The sequence below is a fragment of the Pseudophryne corroboree genome, unplaced genomic scaffold (assembly GCF_028390025.1).
Source record: "Pseudophryne corroboree isolate aPseCor3 unplaced genomic scaffold, aPseCor3.hap2 scaffold_2008, whole genome shotgun sequence".
Lineage (NCBI taxonomy): Eukaryota > Metazoa > Chordata > Amphibia > Anura > Myobatrachidae > Pseudophryne > Pseudophryne corroboree.
In genome coordinates this window covers 29,811-48,374 of record NW_026968649.1, presented here as the reverse complement: position 1 = coordinate 48,374, position 18,564 = coordinate 29,811, and the positions used below count along the sequence as shown (strand labels likewise).

The following is an 18,564-nucleotide window of genomic DNA, read 5'->3' as shown; positions in this document are numbered from 1 at the left end:
TCCCAAGATGAGAGTTCCCTTGTGCTGCCTCAGTTGAATCTCCTTTACTTGACAGAGATGTGCATGAGCAGCGGCCCTCCCCAGCCCTATTCCAAATCATACTTATTTTGCATAGGAGATACCATGGTCATGAAGATTTTTCTCCCAGGGTGAGGTTCATTCATTGCATTTTGGGTATGCTGACCCCTGTGATTTCCCCAAATGTGGGAAACTTGACTGCATTATTTGTGGTAGTGGGAGACTGTGTTTGTGCTTTCCTCTGGTCAGCTCTGGTAAAAGTCAGATTTCTTTGTCTCAGATCTTCCTCTAGCCTTGTTCTTCTTTTGAGAGTTCCCTGGTGCTGCCTCAGTTGGATCTCCTTCACTTCACAGGGGGGAACCCGAGCAGCGACCCTCCCCAGCTCTAGCCCAACTCCTACTTACCTGCCAGGTGAGATACTATGATCATGAAGGTGCTTCTCCCAGGGCAAGGCTCAACCATTGCACTCTGGGTGTGCTGCTCCTGCGATTTCCCCAAATGTGGGAAACGTGACTGCATAATTTGTGTTTCCCCTCGTCGGCTCTCGTATAATTCAGATCTCTTTGTCTCAGGTCTCTCTCCAGCCTAGTTTGCTGTCTGTTTCCACTTCTCTTTTCTTGAGCCGCTCCCTTCTATGCCCTTGCGCACTATCCTGACTTCTCCCGTCTGCTTACTTCGTGCCTTCCAACGCACAATGCGAACTACAGGTAGTGCTGCAGGGCCCACACCCTTTTACTTGCTTTACAGAGTAGCTCTGGAGCAGTTACAGTGCCCAGCTGCTGCAAGAAATCAGCTTGAATGCTTCAGGGGCTGGGGCATAGCCAACATGAGCCCCACACCGAAGGAGGGTGGAGGTGTGTAATGCGAACTAGGGGTCATCCAAGCGCTGCAAAAGGCCGCCATGCCCTGCACGCCCCTTTTCTCTTTTCATATGCAGACGAGGGTTGAAGCCAACTTTGACCCACTGCTTGGATGACATCACCATATGCAAATCCATCTGCTGCAGGCCTTCCCCCAGGAATGCTTGCACTAGTTGTTGCATTTGGTTTGTTGTTTGGGGGTGCTTCAGTATTAGGCAGCCTTCTGCCCTCACATGTTCATCTGAAAATATGTGTTCTCCCTGCAGTTGTTGTCCCCAGATGAGAGTTCCCTTGTGCTGCCTCAGTTGAATCTCCTTTACTTGACAGAGATGTGCCTGAGCAGCGGCCCTCCCCAGCCCTATCCCAAATCATACTTATTTTGCATAGGCGATACCATGGTCATGAAGATTGTTCTCCCAAGGTGAGGTTCATTCATTGCATTCTGGGTATGCTGACCCCTGTGATTTCCCCAAATGTGGGAAACTCGACTGCATTATTTGTGGTAGTGGGGGACTGTGTTTGTGCTTTCCTCTGGTCAGCTCTGGAAAAAGTCAGATTTCTTTGTCTCAGATCTTCCTCTAGCCTTGTTCTTCTTTCGAGAGTTCCCTTGTGCTGCCTCAGTTGGATCTCTTTCACTTGACAGGGGGGTGCCCGAACAGCGACCCTCCCCAGCTCTAGCCCAACTCCTACTTACCTGCCAGGTGAGATACTATGATCATGAAGGTGCTTCTCCCAGGGCAAGGCTCACCCATTGCACTCTGGGTGTGCTGCCCCTGCGATTTCCCCAAATGTGGGAAACTTGACTGCATAATTTGTGTTTCCCCTGGTCGGCTCTCGTATAATTCAGATCTCTTTGTCTCAGGTCTCTCTCCAGCCTAGTTTGCTGTCTGTTTCCACTTCTCTTTTCTTGAGCCGCTCCCTTCTATGCCCTTGCGCACTATCCTGACTTCTCCTCCTGTCTGCTTACTTTGTGCCTTCCAACGCACAATGCGATCTACAGGTAGTGCTGCAGGGCCCAGACCCTTTTACTTGCCTTACAGAGCAGCTCTGGAGCTGTTACAGTGCCCAGCTGCTGCAAGAAATCAGCTTGAATGCTTCAGGGGCTGGGGCATAGCCAACATGAGCCCCACACCAAAGGAGGGTGGAGGTGTTTAATGCAAACTAGGGGTCAGCCAAGCGCCGCAAAAGGCCACCATGCCCTGCACGCCCCTTTTCTCTTTTCATATGCAGACGAGGGTTGAAGCCAACTTTGACCCACTGCTTGGATGACATCACCATATGCAAATCCATCTGCGGCAGGCCTTCCCCCAGGAATGCTTGCACTAGTTGTTGCATTTGGTTTGTTGTTTGGGGGTGCTTCAGTATTAGGCAGCCTTCTGCCCTCCCATGTTCATCTGAAAATATATGTTCTCCCTGCAGTTGTTGTCCCAAGATGAGAGTTCCCTTGTGCTGCCTCAGTTGAATCTCCTTTACTTGACAGAGATGTGCATGAGCAGCGGCCCTCCCCAGCCCTATTCCAAATCATACTTATTTTGCATAGGAGATACCATGGTCATGAAGATTTTTCTCCCAGGGTGAGGTTCATTCATTGCATTTTGGGTATGCTGACCCCTGTGATTTCCCCAAATGTGGGAAACTTGACTGCATTATTTGTGGTAGTGGGAGACTGTGTTTGTGCTTTCCTCTGGTCAGCTCTGGTAAAAGTCAGATTTCTTTGTCTCAGATTTTCCTTTAGCCTTGTTCTTCTTTCGAGAGTTCCCTTGTGCTGCCTCAGTTGGATCTCCTTCACTTTACAGGGGGGTACCCGAGCAGCGACCCTCCCCAGCTCTAGCCCAACTCCTACTTACCTGCCAGGTGAGATACTATGATCATGAAGGTGCTTCTCCCAGGGCAAGGCTCACCCATTGTACTCTGGGTGTGCTGCTCCTGCGATTTCCCCAAATGTGGGAAACTTGACTGCATAATTTGTGTTTCCCCTGGTCGGCTCTCGTATAATTCAGATCTCTTTGTCTCAGGTCTCTCTCCAGCCTAGTTTGCTGTCTGTTTCCACTTCTCTTTTCTTCAGCCGCTCCCTTCTATACCCTTGTGCACTATCCTGACTTCTCCTCCCGTCTGCTTACTTTGTGCCTTCCAATGCACAATGCAAACTACAGGTAGTGCTGCAGGGCCCACACCCTTTTACTTGCCTTACAGAGCAGCTCTGGAGCTGTTGCAGTGCCAAGCTGCTGCAAGAAATCAGCTTGAATGCTTCAGGGGCTGGGGCATAGCCAACATGAGCCCCACACCGAAGAAGGGTGGAGGTGTTTAATGCAAACTAGGGGTCAGACAAGCGCAGCAAAAGGCCACCATGCCCTGCACGCCCCTTTTCTGTTTTCATATGCAGACGAGGGTTGAAGCCAACTTTGACCCACTGCTTGGATGACATCACCATATGCAAATCCATCTGCGGCAGGCCTTCCCCCAGGAATGCTTGCACTAGTTGTTGCATTTGGTTTGTTGTTTGGGGGTGCTTCAGTATTAGGCAGCCGTCTGCCCTCCCATGTTCATCTGAAAATATGTGTTCTCCCTGCAGTTGTTGTCCCTAGATGAGAGTTCCCTTGTGCTGCCTCAGTTGAATCTCCTTAACTTGACAGAGATGTGCCTGAGCAGCGGCCCTCCCCAGCTCTATCCCAAATCATACTTATTTTGCATAGGAGATACCATGGTCATGAAGATTATTCTCCCAGGGTGAGGTTCATTCATTGCATTCTGGGTATGCTGACCCCTGTGATTTCCCCAAATGTGGGAAACTCGACTGCTTTATTTGTGGTAGTGGGGGACTGTGTTTGTGTTTTCCTCTGGTCAGCTCTGGTAAAAGTCAGATTTCTTTGTTTCAGAGCCTTGTTCTTCTTTTGAGAGTTCCCTTGTGCTGCCTCAGTTGGATCTCCTTCACTTGACAGGGGGGTGCCCGAGCAGAGACCCTCCCCAGCTCTAGCCCAACTCCTACTTACCTGCCAGGTGAGATACTATGATCATGAAGGTGCTTCTCCCAGGGCAAGGCTCACCCATTGCACTCTGGGTGTGCTGCCCCTGCGATTTCCCCAAATGTGGGAAACTTGACTGCATAATTTGTGTTTCCCCTGGTCGGCTCTCGTATAATTCAGATCTCTTTGTCTCAGGTCTCTCTCCAGCCTAGTTTGCTGTCTGTTTCCACTTCTCTTTTCTTCAGCCGCTCCCTTCTATACCCTTGTGCACTATCCTGACTTCTCCTCCCGTCTGCTTACTTTGTGCCTTCCAATGCACAATGCAAACTACAGGTAGTGCTGCAGGGCCCACACCCTTTTACTTGCCTTACAGAGCAGCTCTGGAGCTGTTACAGTGCCCAGCTGCTGCAAGAAATCTGCTTGAATGCTTCAGGGGATGGGGCATGGCCAACATGAGCCCCACACCAAAGGAGGGTGGAGGTGTTTAATGCGAACTAGGGGTCATCCAAGCACCGCAAAAGGCCGCCATGCCCTGCACGCCCCTTTTCTCTTTTCATATGCAGATGAGGGTTGAAGCCAACTTTGACCCACTGCTTGTATGACATCACCGTATGCAAATCCGTCTTCTGCAGAACTTCCCCCAGGAATGCTTGCACTAGTTGTTGCATTTGGTTTGTTGTTTGGGGGTGCTTCAGTATTAGGCAGCCTTCTGCCCTCCCATGTTCATCTGAAAATATGTGTTCTCCCTGCAGTTGTTGTCCCCAGATGAGAGTTCCCTTGTGCTGCCTCAGTTGAATCTCCTTTACTTGACAGAGATGTGCCAGAGCAGCGGCCCTCCCCAGCCCTATTCCAAATCATACTTATTTTGCATAGGAGATACCATGGTCATGAAGATTGTTCTCCCAGGGTGAGGTTCATTCATTGCATTTTGGGTATGCTGACCCCTGTGATTTCCCCAAATGTGGGAAACTCAACTGCATTATTTGTGGTAGTGGGGGACTGTGTTTGTGCTTTCCTCTGGTCAGCTCTGGTAAAAGTCAGATTTCTTTGTCTCAGATTTTCCTCTTGCCTTGTTCTTCTTTCGAGAGTTCCCTTGTGCTGCCTCAGTTGGATCTCCTTCACTTGACAGGGGGGTACCCGAGCAGCGACCCTCCCCAGCTCTAGCCCAACTCCTACTTACCTGCCAGGTGAGATACTATGATCATGAAGGTGCTTCTCCCAGGGCAAGGCTCACCCATTGCACTCTGGGTGTGCTGCTCCTGCGATTTCCCCAAATGTGGGAAACTTGACTGCATAATTTGTGTTTCCCCTGGTCGGCTCTCGTATAATTCAGATCTCTTTGTCTCTCTCCAGCCTAGTTTGCTGTCTGTTTCCACTTCTCTTTTCTTCAGCCGCTCCCTTCTATACCCTTGTGCACTATCCTGACTTCTCCTCCCGTCTGCTTACTTTGTGCCTTCCAATGCACAATGCAAACTACAGGTAGTGCTGCAGGGCCCACACCCTTTTACTTGCCTTACAGAGCAGCTCTGGAGCTGTTACAGTGCCCAGCTGCTGCAAGAAATCAGCTTGAATGCTTCAGGGGCTGGGGCATAGCCAACATGAGCCCCACACCGAAGGAGGGTGGAGGTGTTTAATGCAAACTAGGGGTCGGTCAAGCGCCGCAAAAGGCCACCATGCCCTGCACGCCCCTTTTCTGTTTTCATATGCAGACGAGGGTTGAAGCCAACTTTGACCCACTGCTTGGATGACATCACCATATGCAAATCCATCTGCGGCAGGCCTTCCCCCAGGAATGCTTGCACTAGTTGTTGCATTTGGTTTGTTGTTTGGGGGTGCTTCAGTATTAGTCAGCCTTCTGCTCCACCCTCCTTTGGTGTGGGGCTCATGTTGGCCATGTCCCATCCCCTGAAGCATTCAAGCAGATTTCTTGCAGCAGCTGGGCACTGTAACAGCTCCAGAGCTGCTCTGTAAGGCAAGTAAAAGGGTGTGGGCCCTGCAGCACTACCTGTAGTTTGCATTGTGCATTGGAAGGCACAAAGTAAGCAGACGGGAGGAGAAGTCAGGATAGTGCACAAGGGTATAGAAGGGAGCGGCTGAAGAAAAGAGAAGTGGAAACAGACAGCAAACTAGGCTGGAGAGAGACCTGAGACAAAGAGATCTGAATTATACGAGAGCCGACGAGGGGAAACACAAATTATGCAGTCAAGTTTCCCACATTTGGGGAAATCGCAGGAGCAGCACACCCAGAGTACAATGGGTGAGCCTTGCCCTGGGAGAAGCACCTTAATGATCATAGTATCTCACCTGGCAGGTAAGTAGGAGTTGGGCTAGAGCTGGGGAGGGTCGCTGCTCGGGTACCCCCCTGTAAAGTGAAGGAGATCCAACAAAGGCAGCACAAGGGAACTCTCGAAAGAAGAACAAGGCTAGAGGAAAATGTGAGACAAAGAAATCTGACTTTTACTAGAGCTGACCAGAGGAAAGCACAAACACAGTCCCCCACTACCACAAATAATGCAGTTGAGTTTCCCACATTTGGGGAAATCACAGGGGTCAGCATACCCAAAATGCAATGAATGAACCTCACCCTGGGAGAAAAATCTTCATGACCATGGTATCTCCTATGCAAAATAAGTATGATTTGGAATAGGGCTGGGGAGGGCCGCTGCTCATGCACATCTCTGTCAAGTAAAGGAGATTCAACTGAGGCAGCACAAGGGAACTCTCATCTGGGGACAACAACTGCAGGGAGAACATATATTTTCAGATGAACATGGGAGGGCAGAAAGCTGCCTAATACTGAAGCACCCCCAAACAACAAACCAAATGCAACAACTAGTGCAAGCATTCCTGGGGGAAGGCCTGCCGCAGATGGATTTGCATATGGTGATGTCATCCAAGCAGTGGGTCAAAGTTGGCTTCAACCCTCGTCTGCATATGAAAAGAGAAAAGGGGCGTGCAGGGCATGGTGGCCTTTTGCGGCACTTGGCTGACCCCTAGTTTGCATTAAACACCTCCACCCTCCTTTGGTGTGGGGCTCATGTTGGCTATGCCCCAGCCCCTGAAGCATTCAAGCTGATTTCTTGCAGCAGCTGGGCACTGTAACAGCTCCAGAGCTGCTCTGTAAGGCAAGTAAAAGGGTGTGGGCCCTGCAGCACTACCTGTAGTTCGCATTGTGCGTTGGAAGGCACAAAGTAAGCAGACAGGAGGAGAAGTCAGGATAGTGCGCAAGGGCATAGAAGGGAGCGGCTCAAGAAAAGAGAAGTGGAAACAGACAGCAAACTAGGCTGGAGAGAGACCTGAGACAAAGAGATCTGAATTATACGAGAGCCGACCAGGGGAAACACAAATTATGCAGTCAAGTTTCCCACATTTGGGGAAATCGCAGGAGCAGCACACCTAGAGTGCAATGGGTGAGCCTTGCCCTGGGAGAAGCACCTTCATGATCATAGTATCTCACCTGGCAGGTAAGTAGGAGTTGGGCTAGAGCTGGGGAGGATCGCTGCTCGGGTACCCCCCTGTAAACTGAAGGAGATCCAACTGAGGCAGCACAAGGGAACTCTCGAAAGAAGAACAAGGCTAGAGGAAAATCTGAGACAAAGAAATCTGACTTTTACCAGAGCTGACCAGAGGAAAGCACAAACACAGTCCCCCACTACCACAAATAATGCAGTCAAGTTTCCCACATTTGGGGAAATCACAGGGGTCAGCATACCCAAAATGCAATGAATGAACCTCACCCTGGGAGAACAATCTTCATGACCATGGTATCTCCTATGCAAAATAAGTATGATTTGGAATAGGGCTGGGGAGGGCCGCTGCTCATGCACATCTCTGTCAAGTAAAGGAGATTCAACTGAGGCAGCACAAGGGAACTCTCATCTGGGGACAACAACTGCAGGGAGAACACATATTTTCAGATGAACATGGGAGGGCAGAAGGCTGCCTAATACTGAAGCACCCCCAAACAACAAACCAAATGCAACAACAAGTGCAAGCATTCCTGGGGGAAGTTCTGCAGAAGACGGATTTGCATACGGTGATGTCATCCAAGCAGTGGGTCAAAGTTGGCTTCAACCCTCATCTGCATATGAAAAGAGAAAAGGAGCGTGCAGGGCATGGCGGCCTTTTGCGGTGCTTGGATGACCCCTAGTTCGCATTAAACACCTCCACCCTCCTTTGGTGTGGGGCTCATGTTGGCCATGCCCCATCCCCTGAAGCATTCAAGCTGATTTCTTGCAGCAGCTGGGCACTGTAACATCTCCAGAGCTGCTCTGTAAGGCAAGTAAAAGGGTGTGGGCCCTGCAGCACTACCTGTAGTTTGCATTGTGCATTGGAAGGCACAAAGTAAGCAGACGGGAGGAGAAGTCAGGATAGTGCACAAGGGTATAGAAGGGAGCGGCTGAAGAAAAGAGAAGTGGAAACAGACAGCAAACTAGGTTGGAGAGAGACCTGAGACAAAGAGATCTGAATTACACGAGAGCCGACCAGGGGAAACACAAATTATGCAGTCAAGTTTCCCACATTTGGGGAAATCGCAGGGGCAGCACACCCAGAGTGCAATGGGTGAGCCTTGCCCTGGGAGAAGCACCTTCATGATCATAGTATCTCACCTGGCAGGTAAGTAGGAGTTGGGCTAGAGCTGGGGAGGGTCTCTGCTTGGGCACCCCCCTGTCAAGTGAAGGAGATCCAACTGAGGCAGCACAAGGGAACTCTCGAAAGAAGAACAAGGCTAGAGGAAGATCTGAACAAAGAAATCTGACTTTTACCAGAGCTGACCAGAGGAAAACACAAACACAGTCCCCCACTACCACAAATAAAGCAGTCGAGTTTCCCACATTTGGGGAAATCACAGGGGTCAGCATACCCATAATGCAATGAATGAACCTCACCCTGGGAGAATAATCTTCATGACCATGGTATCTCCTATGCAAAATAAGTATGATTTGGGATAGAGCTGGGGAGGGCCGCTGCTCAGGCACATCTCTGTCAAGTAAAGGAGATTCAACTGAGGCAGCACAAGGGAACTCTCATCTGGGGACAACAACTGCAGGGAGAACACATATTTTCAGATGAACATGGGAGGGCAGAAGGCTGCCTAATACTGAAGCACCCCCAAACAACAAACCAAATGCAACAACTAGTGCAAGCATTCCTGGGGGAAGTTCTGCAGAAGACGGATTTGCATACGGTGATGTCATCCAAGCAGTGGGTCAAAGTTGGCTTCAACCCTCATCTGCATATGAAAAGAGAAAAGGGGCGTGCAGGGCATGGCGGCCTTTTGCGGTGCTTGGATGACCCCTAGTTCGCATTAAACACCCTCACCCTCCTTTGGTGTGGGGCTCATGTTGGCCATGCCCCATCCCCTGAAGCATTCAAGCTGATTTCTTGCAGCAGCTGGGCACTGTAACAGCTCCAGAGCTGCTCTGTAAGGCAAGTAAAAGGGTGTGGGCCCTGCAGCACTACCTGTAGTTTGCATTGTGCATTGGAAGGCACAAAGTAAGCAGACGGGAGGAGAAGTCAGGATAGTGCACAAGGGTATAAAAGGGAGCGGCTGAAGAAAAGAGAAGTGGAAACAGACAGCAAACTAGGCTGGAGAGAGACCTGAGACAAAGAGATCTGAATTATACGAGAGCCGACCAGGGGAAACACAAATTATGCAGTCAAGTTTCCCACATTTGGGGAAATCGCAGGAGCAGCACACCCAGAGTACAATGGGTGAGCCTTGCCCTGGGAGAAGCACCTTCATGATCATAGTATCTCACCTGGCAGGTAAGTAGGAGTTGGGCTAGAGCTGGGGAGGGTCGCTGCTCGGGTACCCCCCTGTAAAGTGAAGGAGATCCAACTGAGGCAGCACAAGGGAACTCTCGAAAAAAGAACAAGGCTAAAGGAAAATCTGAGACAAAGAAATCTGACTTTTACCAGAGCTGACCAGAGGAAAGCACAAACACAGTCTCCCACTACCACAAATAATGCAGTCAAGTTTCCCACATTTGGGGAAATCACAGGGGTCAGCATACCCAAAATGCAATGAATGAACCTCACCCTGGGAGAAAAATCTTCATGACCATGGTATCTCCTATGCAAAATAAGTATGATTTGGAATAGGGCTGGGGAGGGCCGCTGCTCATGCACATCTCTGTCAAGTAAAGGAGATTCAACTGAGGCAGCACTAGGGAACTCTCATCTTGGGACAACAACTGCAGGGAGAACATATATTTTCAGATGAACATGGGAGGGCAGAAGGCTGCCTAATACTGAAGCACCCCCAAACAACAAACCAAATGCAACAACTAGTGCAAGCATTCCTGGGGGAAGGCCTGCCGCAGATGGATTTGCATATGGTGATGTCATCCAAGCAGTGGGTCAAAGTTGGCTTCAACCCTCGTCTGCATATGAAAAGAGAAAAGGGGCGTGCAGGGCATGGTGGCCTTTTGCGGCGCTTGGCTGACCCCTAGTTTGCATTAAACACCTCCACCCTCCTTTGGTGTGGGGCTCATGTTGGCTATGCCCCAGCCCCTGAAGCATTCAAGCTGATTTCTTGCAGCAGCTGGGCACTGTAACAGCTCCAGAGCTGCTCTGTAAGGCAAGTAAAAGGGTGTGGGCCCTGCAGCACTACCTGTAGTTTGCATTGTGCATTGGAAGGCACAAAGTAAGCAGACGGGAGGAGAAGTCAGGATAGTGCACAAGGGTATAGAAGGGAGCGGCTGAAGAAAAGAGAAGTGGAAACAGACAGCAAACTAGGCTGGAGAGAGACCTGAGACAAAGAGATCTGAATTATACGAGAGCCGACGAGGGGAAACACAAATTATGCAGTCAAGTTTCCCACATTTGGGGAAATCGCAGGAGCAGCACACCCAGAGTGCAATGGTTGAGCCTTGCCCTGGGAGAAGCACCTTCATGATCATAGTATCTCACCTGGCAGGTAAGTAGGAGTTGGGCTAGAGCTGGGGAGGGTCGCTGCTCGGGTTCCCCCCTGTGAAGTGAAGGAGATCCAACTGAGGCAGCACCAGGGAACTCTCGAAAGAAGAACAAGGCTAGAGGAAGATCTGAGACAAAGAAATCTGACTTTTACCAGAGCTGACCAGAGGAAAGCACAAACACAGTCCCCCACTACCACAAATAATGCAGTCGAGTTTCCCACATTTGGGAAAATCACAGGGGTCAGCATACCCAGAATGCAATGAATGAACCTCACCCTGGGAGAACAATCTTCATGACCATGGTATCTCCTATGCAAAATAAGTATGATTTGGGATAGGGCTGGTGAGGGCAGCTGCTCAGGCACATCTCTGTCAAGTAAAGGAGATTCAACTGAGGCAGCACAAGTGAACTCTCATCTGGGGACAACAACTGCAGGGAGACCACATCTTTTCAGATGAACATGGGAGGGCGGAAGGCTGCCTAATACTGAAGCACCATCAAATATCAAACCATATGCAACAACTAGTACAAGCACTCCTGGGGGAAGGTCTGCAGCAGACGGATTTGCATACGGTGATGTTATCCAAGCAGTGGGCCAAAGTTGACTGGAACCCTCATCTGCATATGAAAAGAGAAAAGGGGCATGCAGGGCATGGCGGCCTTTCGCAGTGCTTGGATGACCCCTAGTTCGCATTAAACACCTCCCCCCTCCTTTGGTGTGGGGCTCATGTTGGCCATGCCCCATCCCCTGAAGCATTCAAGCTGATTTCTTGCAGCAGCTGGGCACTGTAACAGCTCCAGAGCTGCTCTGTAAGGCAAGTAAAAGGGTGTGGGCCCTGCAGCACTACCTGTAGTTTGCATTGTGCATTGGAAGGCACAAAGTAAGCAGACGGGAGGAGAAGTCAGGATAGTGCACAAGGGTATAGAAGGGAGCGGCTGAAGAAAAGAGAAGTGGAAACAGACAGCAAACTAGGCTGGAGAGAGACCTGAGACAAATAGATCTGAATTATACGAGAGCCGACCAGGGGAAACACAAATTATGCAGTCAAGTTTCCCACATTTGGGGAAATCGCAGGGGCAGCACACCCAGAGTGCAATGGGTGAGCCTTGCCCTGGGAGAAGCACCTTCATGATCATAGTATCTCACCTGGCAGGTAAGTAGGAGTTGGGCTAGAGCTGGGGAGGGTCGCTGCTCGGGTACCCCCCTGTCAAGTGAAGGAGATCCAACTGAGGCAGCACAATGGAACTCTCGAAAGAAGAACAAGGCTAGAGGAAAATCTGAGACAAAGAAATCTGACTTTTACCAGAGCTGACCAGAGGAAAGCACAAACACAGTCCCCCACTACCACAAATAATGCAGTCAAGTTTCCCACATTTGGGGAAATCACAGGGGTCAGCATACCCAAAATGCAATGAATGAACCTCACCCTGGGAGAACAATCTTCATGACCATGGTATCTCCTATGCAAAATAAGTATGATTTGGAATAGGGCTGGGGAGGGCCGCTGCTCATGCACATCTCTGTCAAGTAAAGGAGATTCAACTGAGGCAGCACAAGGGAACTCTCATCTGGGGACAACAACTGCAGGGAGAACACATATTTTCAGATGAACATGGGAGGGCAGAAGGCTGCCTAATACTGAAGCACCCCCAAACAACAAACCAAATGCAACAACTAGTGCAAGCATTCCTGGGGGAAGTTCTGCAGAAGACGGATTTGCATACGGTGATGTCATCCAAGCAGTGGGTCAAAGTTGGCTTCAACCCTCATCTGCATATGAAAAGAGAAAAGGGGCGTGCAGGGCATGGCGGCCTTTTGCGGTGCTTGGATGACCCCTAGTTCGCATTAAACACCTCCACCCTCCTTTGGTGTGGGGCTCATGTTGGCCATGCCCCATCCCCTGAAGCATTCAAGCTGATTTCTTGCAGCAGCTGGGCACTGTAACAGCTCCAGAGCTGCTCTGTAAGGCAAGTAAAAGGGTGTGGGCCCTGCAGCACTACCTGTAGTTTGCATTGTGCATTGGAAGGCACAAAGTAAGCAGACGGGAGGAGAAGTCAGGATAGTGCACAAGGGTATAGAAGGGAGCGGTTGAAGAAAAGAGAAGTGGAAACAGACAGCAAACTAGGCTGGAGAGAGACCTGAGACAAAGAGATCTGAATTATACGAGAGCCGACCAGGGGAAACACAAATTATGCAGTCAAGTTTCCCACATTTGGGGAAATCGCAGGGGCAGCACACCCAGAGTGCAATGGGTGAGCCTTGCCCTGGGAGAAGCACCTTCATGATCATAGTATCTCACCTGGCAGGTAAGTAGGAGTTGGGCTAGAGCTGGGGAGGGTCGCTGTTCGGGCACCCCCCTGTCAAGTGAAAGAGATCCAACTGAGGCAGCACAAGGGAACTCTCGAAAGAAGAACAAGGCTAGAGGAAGATCTGAGACAAAGAAATCTGACTTTTACCAGAGCTGACCAGAGGAAAGCACAAACACAGTCCCCCACTACCACAAATAATGCAGTCGAGTTTCCCACATTTGGGAAAATCACAGGGGTCAGCATACCCAGAATGCAATGAATGAACCTCACCCTGGGAGAACAATCTTCATGACCATGGTATCTCCTATGCAAAATAAGTATGATTTGGGATAGGGCTGGTGAGGGCCGCTGCTCAGGCACATCTCTGTCAAGTAAAGGAGATTCAACTGAGGCAGCACAAGGGAACTCTCATCTGGGGACAACAACTGCAGGGAGACCACATCTTTTCAGATGAACATGGGAGGGCGGAAGGCTGCCTAATACTGAAGCACCATCAAATATCAAACCATATGCAACAACTAGTACAAGCACTCCTTGGGGAAGGTCTGCAGCAGACGGATTTGCATACGGTGATGTTATCCAAGCAGTGGGCCAAAGTTGACTGGAACCCTCATCTGCATATGAAAAGAGAAAAGGGGCATGCAGGGCATGGCGGCCTTTTGCAGTGCTTGGATGACCCCTAGTTCGCATTAAACACCCCCACCCTCCTTTGGTGTGGGGCTCATGTTGGCCATGCCCCATCCCCTGAAGCATTCAAGCTGATTTCTTGCAGCAGCTGGGCACTGTAACAGCTCCAGAGCTGTTCTGTAAGGCAAGTAAAAGGGTGTGGGCCCTGCAGCACCACCTGTTGTTCGCATTGTGCGTTGGAAGGCACAAATTAAGCAGACGGGAGGAGAAGTCAGGATAGTGCGCAAGGGCATACTTTTCTCTTAGTCCGGGGGCAAGGCTTCAAAATGGGGTCTGCAACGGAGGAGACACAGGGGGCGTGGTCACAGCAGCTTTTCTCTACAGCCTGCACCAGCAGGAGCCTACACCATTTTTTATGATCACGCTGAACTGCAGTGCGACTGCAATTACAGCATGGTCAAGAAGGGAGGCGTCATGCTGGGTGGCCATGCCCTGTCACTGTGCAGGAGCCAGCACAGCTCACACACTAGTCCCCGGGTGCAGCCCCCAACCCCCGGGACACCCGGAGCAACAAAATGTAGATTCAGGCCACCAGGCCACGCCCCTACCTATGAAACCATGCCTCCTTTTTACCATTGCGCTGTTTATCTGCGCGCACTGCATTACAATCTCCCTCGCCACCTTTCTGGGTGTCACCAGTGATAGTGACACCTCTGCCATGCTTGTAGCAGCTGGTCCTAAGATCTACGCCTCAAGCCCTGAGTGTTTGCCCTTGTGACTTGTTGATCATCATAGCGAAGCAGATGCTTACAGAAAACTGCAGGGGCTTAGATTGAAAATAAAAAAAATTGATGGGTATAAGGTAGAGAGGAGCGGGTTCGGTTCTCCGAGAACCGAATTCCCCACGAACTCCACGTGGTTTACACTGGTCCGAGGCAGGCTCGGTTGTTCCCGCCTGACTCGGAAAACCTGAACAAGGGAAAATGTCATCATCCCGCTGTCGGATTCTTGCGAGATTCGGATTCCATATAAAGAGCTGCGCGTTGCTGCCATTTTTACTCGTGCATTGAAGAGAGAGCGGAGAGGACGTGGCTATGTTCTCTCAGTGGAAATCTCAATATCAGTGCTCAGTATCAGTGGTTACTTATTGCTGCTCAGTAATACTAGTAGTGTGTCTCTCCTGCTCAGTGTCAGTTCTCAGTAGTATCCTCATCAGTGCTCAGTATCACTGCTCATTGTCTTGTGCTGCATTGTGGTGCTCAGCATACTACAGTACATTACTAATAGTCCAGTGCTGCATCTTGCTGCTCAGTGTCAGTTCTAGTATCCTCATCAGTGCTCACTATCACTGCTCATTGCATTGTGGTGTTCTGTATACTACAGTAACATAGTAATATAGTATATATAGAGGAGCGGGTTCGGTTCTCCGAGAACCGAATTCCCGACGAACTCCACGTGGTTTACACTGGTCCGTGGCAGGCTCGGTTGTTCCCGCCTGACTCGGAAAACCTGAACAAGGGAAAATGTCATCATCCCGCTGTCGGATTCTCGCGAGATTCGGATTCCATATAAAGAGCTGCGCGTTGCCGCCATTTTTACTCGTGCATTGAAGAGAGAGCGGAGAGGACGTGGCTATGTTCTCTCAGTGGAAATCTCAATATCAGTGCCCAGTATCAGTGGTTACTTATTGCTGCTCAGTAATACTAGTAGTGTGTCTCTCCTGCTCAGTGTCAGTTCTCAGTAGTATCCTCATCAGTGCTCAGTATCACTGCTCATTGTCTTGTGCTGCATTGTGGTGCTCAGCATACAACAGTACATTACTAATAGTCCAGTGCTGCATCTTGCTGCTCATGTTGGCTATGCCCCAGCCCCTGAAGCATTCAAGCTGATTTCTTGCAGCAGCTGGGCACTGTAACAGCTCCAGAGCTGCTCTGTAAGGCAAGTAAAAGGGTGTTGGCCCTGCAGCACTACCTGTAGTTTGCATTGTGCGTTGGAAGGCACAAAGTAAGCAGACAGGAGAAGTCAGGAGAGTGCACAAGGGCATAGAAGGCAGGGGCTCAAGAAAAGAGAAGTGGAAACAGACAGCAAACTAGGCTGGAGAGAGACCTGAGACAAAGAGATCTGAATTATACGAGTAGCCGACCAGAGGAAACACAAATTATGCAGTCAAGTGTCCCACATTTGGGGAAATCGTAGGAGCAGCACACCCAGAGTGCAATGGGTGAGCCTTGCCCTGGTAGAAGCACCTTCCTGATCATAGTATCTCACTTGGCAGGTAAGTAGGAGTTGGGCTTGAGCTGGGGAGGGTCGCTGCTCGGGCACCCCCCTGTCAAGTGAAGGAGATCCAACTGAGGCAGCACAAGGAAACTCTCAAAAAAAGAACAAGGCTAGAGGAAGATCTGAGACAAAGAAATCTGACTTTTACCAGAGCTGACCAGAGGAAAGCACAAACACAGTCCCCCACTACCACAAATAATGCAGTCGAGTTTCCCACATTTGGGGAAATCACAGGGGTCAGCATACCCAGAATGCAATGAATGAACCTCACCCTGGGAGAACAATCTTCATGACCATGGTATCTCCTATGCAAAATAAGTATGATTTGGGATAGGGCTGGGGAGGGCCGCTGCTCAGGCACATCTCTTTCAAGTAAAGGAGATTCAACTGAGGCAGCACAAGGGTACTCTCATCTGGGGACAACAACTGCAGGGAGAACACATATTTTCAGATGAACATGGGAGAGCTGAAGGCTGCCTAATACTGAAGCACCCCAAACAACAAACCAAATGCAACAACTAGTACAAGCATTCCTGGGGGAAGGTCTGCAGAAGACGGATTTGCATACGGTGATGTCATCCAAGCAGTGGGCCAAAGTTGGCTGGAACCCTCATCTGCATATGAAAAGAGAAAAGGGGTATGCAGGGCATGGCGGCCTTTTGCGGCGCTTGGATGACCCTTAGTTCGCATTAAACACCTCCACCCTCCGTCGGTGTGGGGCTCATGTTGGCTATGCCCCAGCCCCTGAAGCATTCAAGCTGATTTCTTGCAGCAGCTGGGCACTGTAACAGCTCCAGAGCTGCTCTGAAAGGCAAGTAAAAGGGTGTGGGCCCTGCAGCACTACCTGTAGTTTGCATTGTGCGTTGGAAGGCACAAATTAAGCAGACAGGAGAAGTCAGGAGAGTGCACAAGGGCATAGAAGGCAGCGGCTCAAGAAAAGAGAAGTGGAAACAGACAGCAAACTAGGCTGGAGAGAGACCTGAGACAAAGAGATCTGAATTATACGAGTAGCCGACTAGAGGAAACACAAATTATGCAGTCAAGTGTCCCACATTTGGGGAAATCGTAGGAGCAGCACACCCAGAGTGCAATGGGTGAGCCTTGCCCTGGGAGAAGCACCTTCCTGATCATAGTATCTCACCTGGCAGGTAAGTAGGAGTTGGGCTAGAGATGGGGAGGGTCGCTGCTCGGGCACCCCCCTGTCAAGTGAAGTTCTGCAGAAGACGGATTTGCATACGGTGATGTCATCCAAGCAGTGGGTCAAAGTTGGCTTCAACCCTCATCTGCATATGAAAAGAGAAAAGGGGCGTGCAGGGCATGGCGGCCTTTTGCGGTGCTTGGATGACCCCTAGTTCGCATTAAACACCTCCACCCTCCTTTGGTGTGGGGCTCATGTTGGCCATGCCCCATCCCCTGAAGATGAACATGGGAGGGCAGAAGGCTGCCTAATACTGAAGCACCCCCAAACAACAAACCAAATGCAACAACTAGTGCAAGCATTCCTGGGGGAAGGCCTGCCGCAGATGGATTTGCATATGGTGATGTCATCCAAGCAGTGGGTCAAAGTTGGCTTCAACCCTCGTCTGCATATGAAAAGAGAAAAGGGGCGTGCAGGGCATGGTGGCCTTTTGCGGCGCTTGGCTGACCCCTAGTTTGCATTAAACACCTCCACCCTCCTTTGGTGTGGGGCTCATGTTGGCTATGCCCCAGCCCCTGAAGCATTCAAGCTGATTTCTTGCAGCAGCTGGGCACTGTAACAGCTCCAGAGCTGCTCTGTAAGGCAAGTAAAAGGGTGTGGGCCCTGCAGCACTACCTGTAGTTTGCATTGTGCATTGGAAGGCACAAAGTAAGCAGACGGGAGGAGAAGTCAGGATAGTGCACAAGGGTATAGAAGGGAGCGGCTGAAGAAAAGAGAAGTGGAAACAGACAGCAAACTAGGCTGGAGAGAGACCTGAGACAAAGAGATCTGAATTATACGAGAGCCGACGAGGGGAAACACAAATTATGCAGTCAAGTTTCCCACATTTGGGGAAATCGCAGGAGCAGCACACCCAGAGTGCAATGGTTGAGCCTTGCCCTGGGAGAAGCACCTTCATGATCATAGTATCTCACCTGGCAGGTAAGTAGGAGTTGGGCTAGAGCTGGGGAGGGTCGCTGCTCGGGTTCCCCCCTGTGAAGTGAAGGAGATCCAACTGAGGCAGCACCAGGGAACTCTCGAAAGAAGAACAAGGCTAGAGGAAGATCTGAGACAAAGAAATCTGACTTTTACCAGAGCTGACCAGAGGAAAGCACAAACACAGTCCCCCACTACCACAAATAATGCAGTCGAGTTTCCCACATTTGGGAAAATCACAGGGGTCAGCATACCCAGAATGCAATGAATGAACCTCACCCTGGGAGAACAATCTTCATGACCATGGTATCTCCTATGCAAAATAAGTATGATTTGGGATAGGGCTGGTGAGGGCAGCTGCTCAGGCACATCTCTGTCAAGTAAAGGAGATTCAACTGAGGCAGCACAAGTGAACTCTCATCTGGGGACAACAACTGCAGGGAGACCACATCTTTTCAGATGAACATGGGAGGGC

General features: G+C 50.2%; 25 non-coding genes and 4 pseudogenes across 25 annotated transcripts; 10 read left to right on the top strand and 19 right to left on the bottom strand.

Annotated features, from left to right (window-relative positions):
* Positions 1-98: 98 nt before the first annotated feature.
* Positions 99-262, top strand: LOC135005375 (U1 spliceosomal RNA). Its single transcript, XR_010205982.1, has one exon. It is a non-coding gene; the product is annotated as a U1 spliceosomal RNA (small nuclear RNA).
* Positions 263-414: 152 nt separating this feature from the next.
* On the top strand, positions 415-550 carry LOC135005333 (U1 spliceosomal RNA; annotated as a pseudogene).
* Positions 551-1,248: 698 nt separating this feature from the next.
* Positions 1,249-1,412, top strand: LOC135005370 (U1 spliceosomal RNA). The gene has a single exon (XR_010205977.1). It is a non-coding gene; the product is annotated as a U1 spliceosomal RNA (small nuclear RNA).
* Positions 1,413-1,564: 152 nt separating this feature from the next.
* LOC135005387 (U1 spliceosomal RNA) lies at positions 1,565-1,727 on the top strand. Its single transcript, XR_010205994.1, has one exon. It is a non-coding gene; the product is annotated as a U1 spliceosomal RNA (small nuclear RNA).
* A 674-nt stretch (positions 1,728-2,401) lies between these two features.
* On the top strand, positions 2,402-2,565 carry LOC135005374 (U1 spliceosomal RNA). The gene has a single exon (XR_010205981.1). It is a non-coding gene; the product is annotated as a U1 spliceosomal RNA (small nuclear RNA).
* Positions 2,566-2,717: 152 nt separating this feature from the next.
* Positions 2,718-2,880, top strand: LOC135005313 (U1 spliceosomal RNA). The gene has a single exon (XR_010205930.1). It is a non-coding gene; the product is annotated as a U1 spliceosomal RNA (small nuclear RNA).
* Positions 2,881-3,554: 674 nt separating this feature from the next.
* Positions 3,555-3,718, top strand: LOC135005366 (U1 spliceosomal RNA). The gene has a single exon (XR_010205973.1). It is a non-coding gene; the product is annotated as a U1 spliceosomal RNA (small nuclear RNA).
* Positions 3,719-3,860: 142 nt separating this feature from the next.
* On the top strand, positions 3,861-4,023 carry LOC135005386 (U1 spliceosomal RNA). Its single transcript, XR_010205993.1, has one exon. It is a non-coding gene; the product is annotated as a U1 spliceosomal RNA (small nuclear RNA).
* Positions 4,024-4,697: 674 nt separating this feature from the next.
* LOC135005302 (U1 spliceosomal RNA) lies at positions 4,698-4,861 on the top strand. The gene has a single exon (XR_010205919.1). It is a non-coding gene; the product is annotated as a U1 spliceosomal RNA (small nuclear RNA).
* A 152-nt stretch (positions 4,862-5,013) lies between these two features.
* On the top strand, positions 5,014-5,176 carry LOC135005310 (U1 spliceosomal RNA). The gene has a single exon (XR_010205927.1). It is a non-coding gene; the product is annotated as a U1 spliceosomal RNA (small nuclear RNA).
* Positions 5,177-6,024: 848 nt separating this feature from the next.
* Positions 6,025-6,160, bottom strand: LOC135005328 (U1 spliceosomal RNA; annotated as a pseudogene).
* A 152-nt stretch (positions 6,161-6,312) lies between these two features.
* On the bottom strand, positions 6,313-6,476 carry LOC135005347 (U1 spliceosomal RNA). The gene has a single exon (XR_010205955.1). It is a non-coding gene; the product is annotated as a U1 spliceosomal RNA (small nuclear RNA).
* A 674-nt stretch (positions 6,477-7,150) lies between these two features.
* Positions 7,151-7,313, bottom strand: LOC135005329 (U1 spliceosomal RNA). The gene has a single exon (XR_010205942.1). It is a non-coding gene; the product is annotated as a U1 spliceosomal RNA (small nuclear RNA).
* Positions 7,314-7,465: 152 nt separating this feature from the next.
* On the bottom strand, positions 7,466-7,629 carry LOC135005355 (U1 spliceosomal RNA). The gene has a single exon (XR_010205963.1). It is a non-coding gene; the product is annotated as a U1 spliceosomal RNA (small nuclear RNA).
* A 674-nt stretch (positions 7,630-8,303) lies between these two features.
* LOC135005380 (U1 spliceosomal RNA) lies at positions 8,304-8,466 on the bottom strand. Its single transcript, XR_010205987.1, has one exon. It is a non-coding gene; the product is annotated as a U1 spliceosomal RNA (small nuclear RNA).
* Positions 8,467-8,617: 151 nt separating this feature from the next.
* On the bottom strand, positions 8,618-8,781 carry LOC135005368 (U1 spliceosomal RNA). Its single transcript, XR_010205975.1, has one exon. It is a non-coding gene; the product is annotated as a U1 spliceosomal RNA (small nuclear RNA).
* Positions 8,782-9,455: 674 nt separating this feature from the next.
* Positions 9,456-9,618, bottom strand: LOC135005312 (U1 spliceosomal RNA). Its single transcript, XR_010205929.1, has one exon. It is a non-coding gene; the product is annotated as a U1 spliceosomal RNA (small nuclear RNA).
* A 152-nt stretch (positions 9,619-9,770) lies between these two features.
* On the bottom strand, positions 9,771-9,934 carry LOC135005372 (U1 spliceosomal RNA). The gene has a single exon (XR_010205979.1). It is a non-coding gene; the product is annotated as a U1 spliceosomal RNA (small nuclear RNA).
* Positions 9,935-10,635: 701 nt separating this feature from the next.
* On the bottom strand, positions 10,636-10,771 carry LOC135005325 (U1 spliceosomal RNA; annotated as a pseudogene).
* A 152-nt stretch (positions 10,772-10,923) lies between these two features.
* LOC135005344 (U1 spliceosomal RNA) lies at positions 10,924-11,087 on the bottom strand. The gene has a single exon (XR_010205952.1). It is a non-coding gene; the product is annotated as a U1 spliceosomal RNA (small nuclear RNA).
* Positions 11,088-11,761: 674 nt separating this feature from the next.
* LOC135005307 (U1 spliceosomal RNA) lies at positions 11,762-11,924 on the bottom strand. Its single transcript, XR_010205924.1, has one exon. It is a non-coding gene; the product is annotated as a U1 spliceosomal RNA (small nuclear RNA).
* Positions 11,925-12,076: 152 nt separating this feature from the next.
* Positions 12,077-12,240, bottom strand: LOC135005354 (U1 spliceosomal RNA). The gene has a single exon (XR_010205962.1). It is a non-coding gene; the product is annotated as a U1 spliceosomal RNA (small nuclear RNA).
* Positions 12,241-12,914: 674 nt separating this feature from the next.
* LOC135005385 (U1 spliceosomal RNA) lies at positions 12,915-13,077 on the bottom strand. Its single transcript, XR_010205992.1, has one exon. It is a non-coding gene; the product is annotated as a U1 spliceosomal RNA (small nuclear RNA).
* Positions 13,078-13,229: 152 nt separating this feature from the next.
* On the bottom strand, positions 13,230-13,393 carry LOC135005341 (U1 spliceosomal RNA). Its single transcript, XR_010205950.1, has one exon. It is a non-coding gene; the product is annotated as a U1 spliceosomal RNA (small nuclear RNA).
* Positions 13,394-15,818: 2,425 nt separating this feature from the next.
* On the bottom strand, positions 15,819-15,982 carry LOC135005336 (U1 spliceosomal RNA). Its single transcript, XR_010205947.1, has one exon. It is a non-coding gene; the product is annotated as a U1 spliceosomal RNA (small nuclear RNA).
* Positions 15,983-16,134: 152 nt separating this feature from the next.
* On the bottom strand, positions 16,135-16,298 carry LOC135005373 (U1 spliceosomal RNA). Its single transcript, XR_010205980.1, has one exon. It is a non-coding gene; the product is annotated as a U1 spliceosomal RNA (small nuclear RNA).
* A 670-nt stretch (positions 16,299-16,968) lies between these two features.
* Positions 16,969-17,132, bottom strand: LOC135005322 (U1 spliceosomal RNA). The gene has a single exon (XR_010205938.1). It is a non-coding gene; the product is annotated as a U1 spliceosomal RNA (small nuclear RNA).
* An 835-nt stretch (positions 17,133-17,967) lies between these two features.
* LOC135005324 (U1 spliceosomal RNA) lies at positions 17,968-18,103 on the bottom strand (annotated as a pseudogene).
* A 152-nt stretch (positions 18,104-18,255) lies between these two features.
* Positions 18,256-18,419, bottom strand: LOC135005330 (U1 spliceosomal RNA). Its single transcript, XR_010205943.1, has one exon. It is a non-coding gene; the product is annotated as a U1 spliceosomal RNA (small nuclear RNA).
* Between the last annotated feature and the right edge of the window lie 145 nt (positions 18,420-18,564).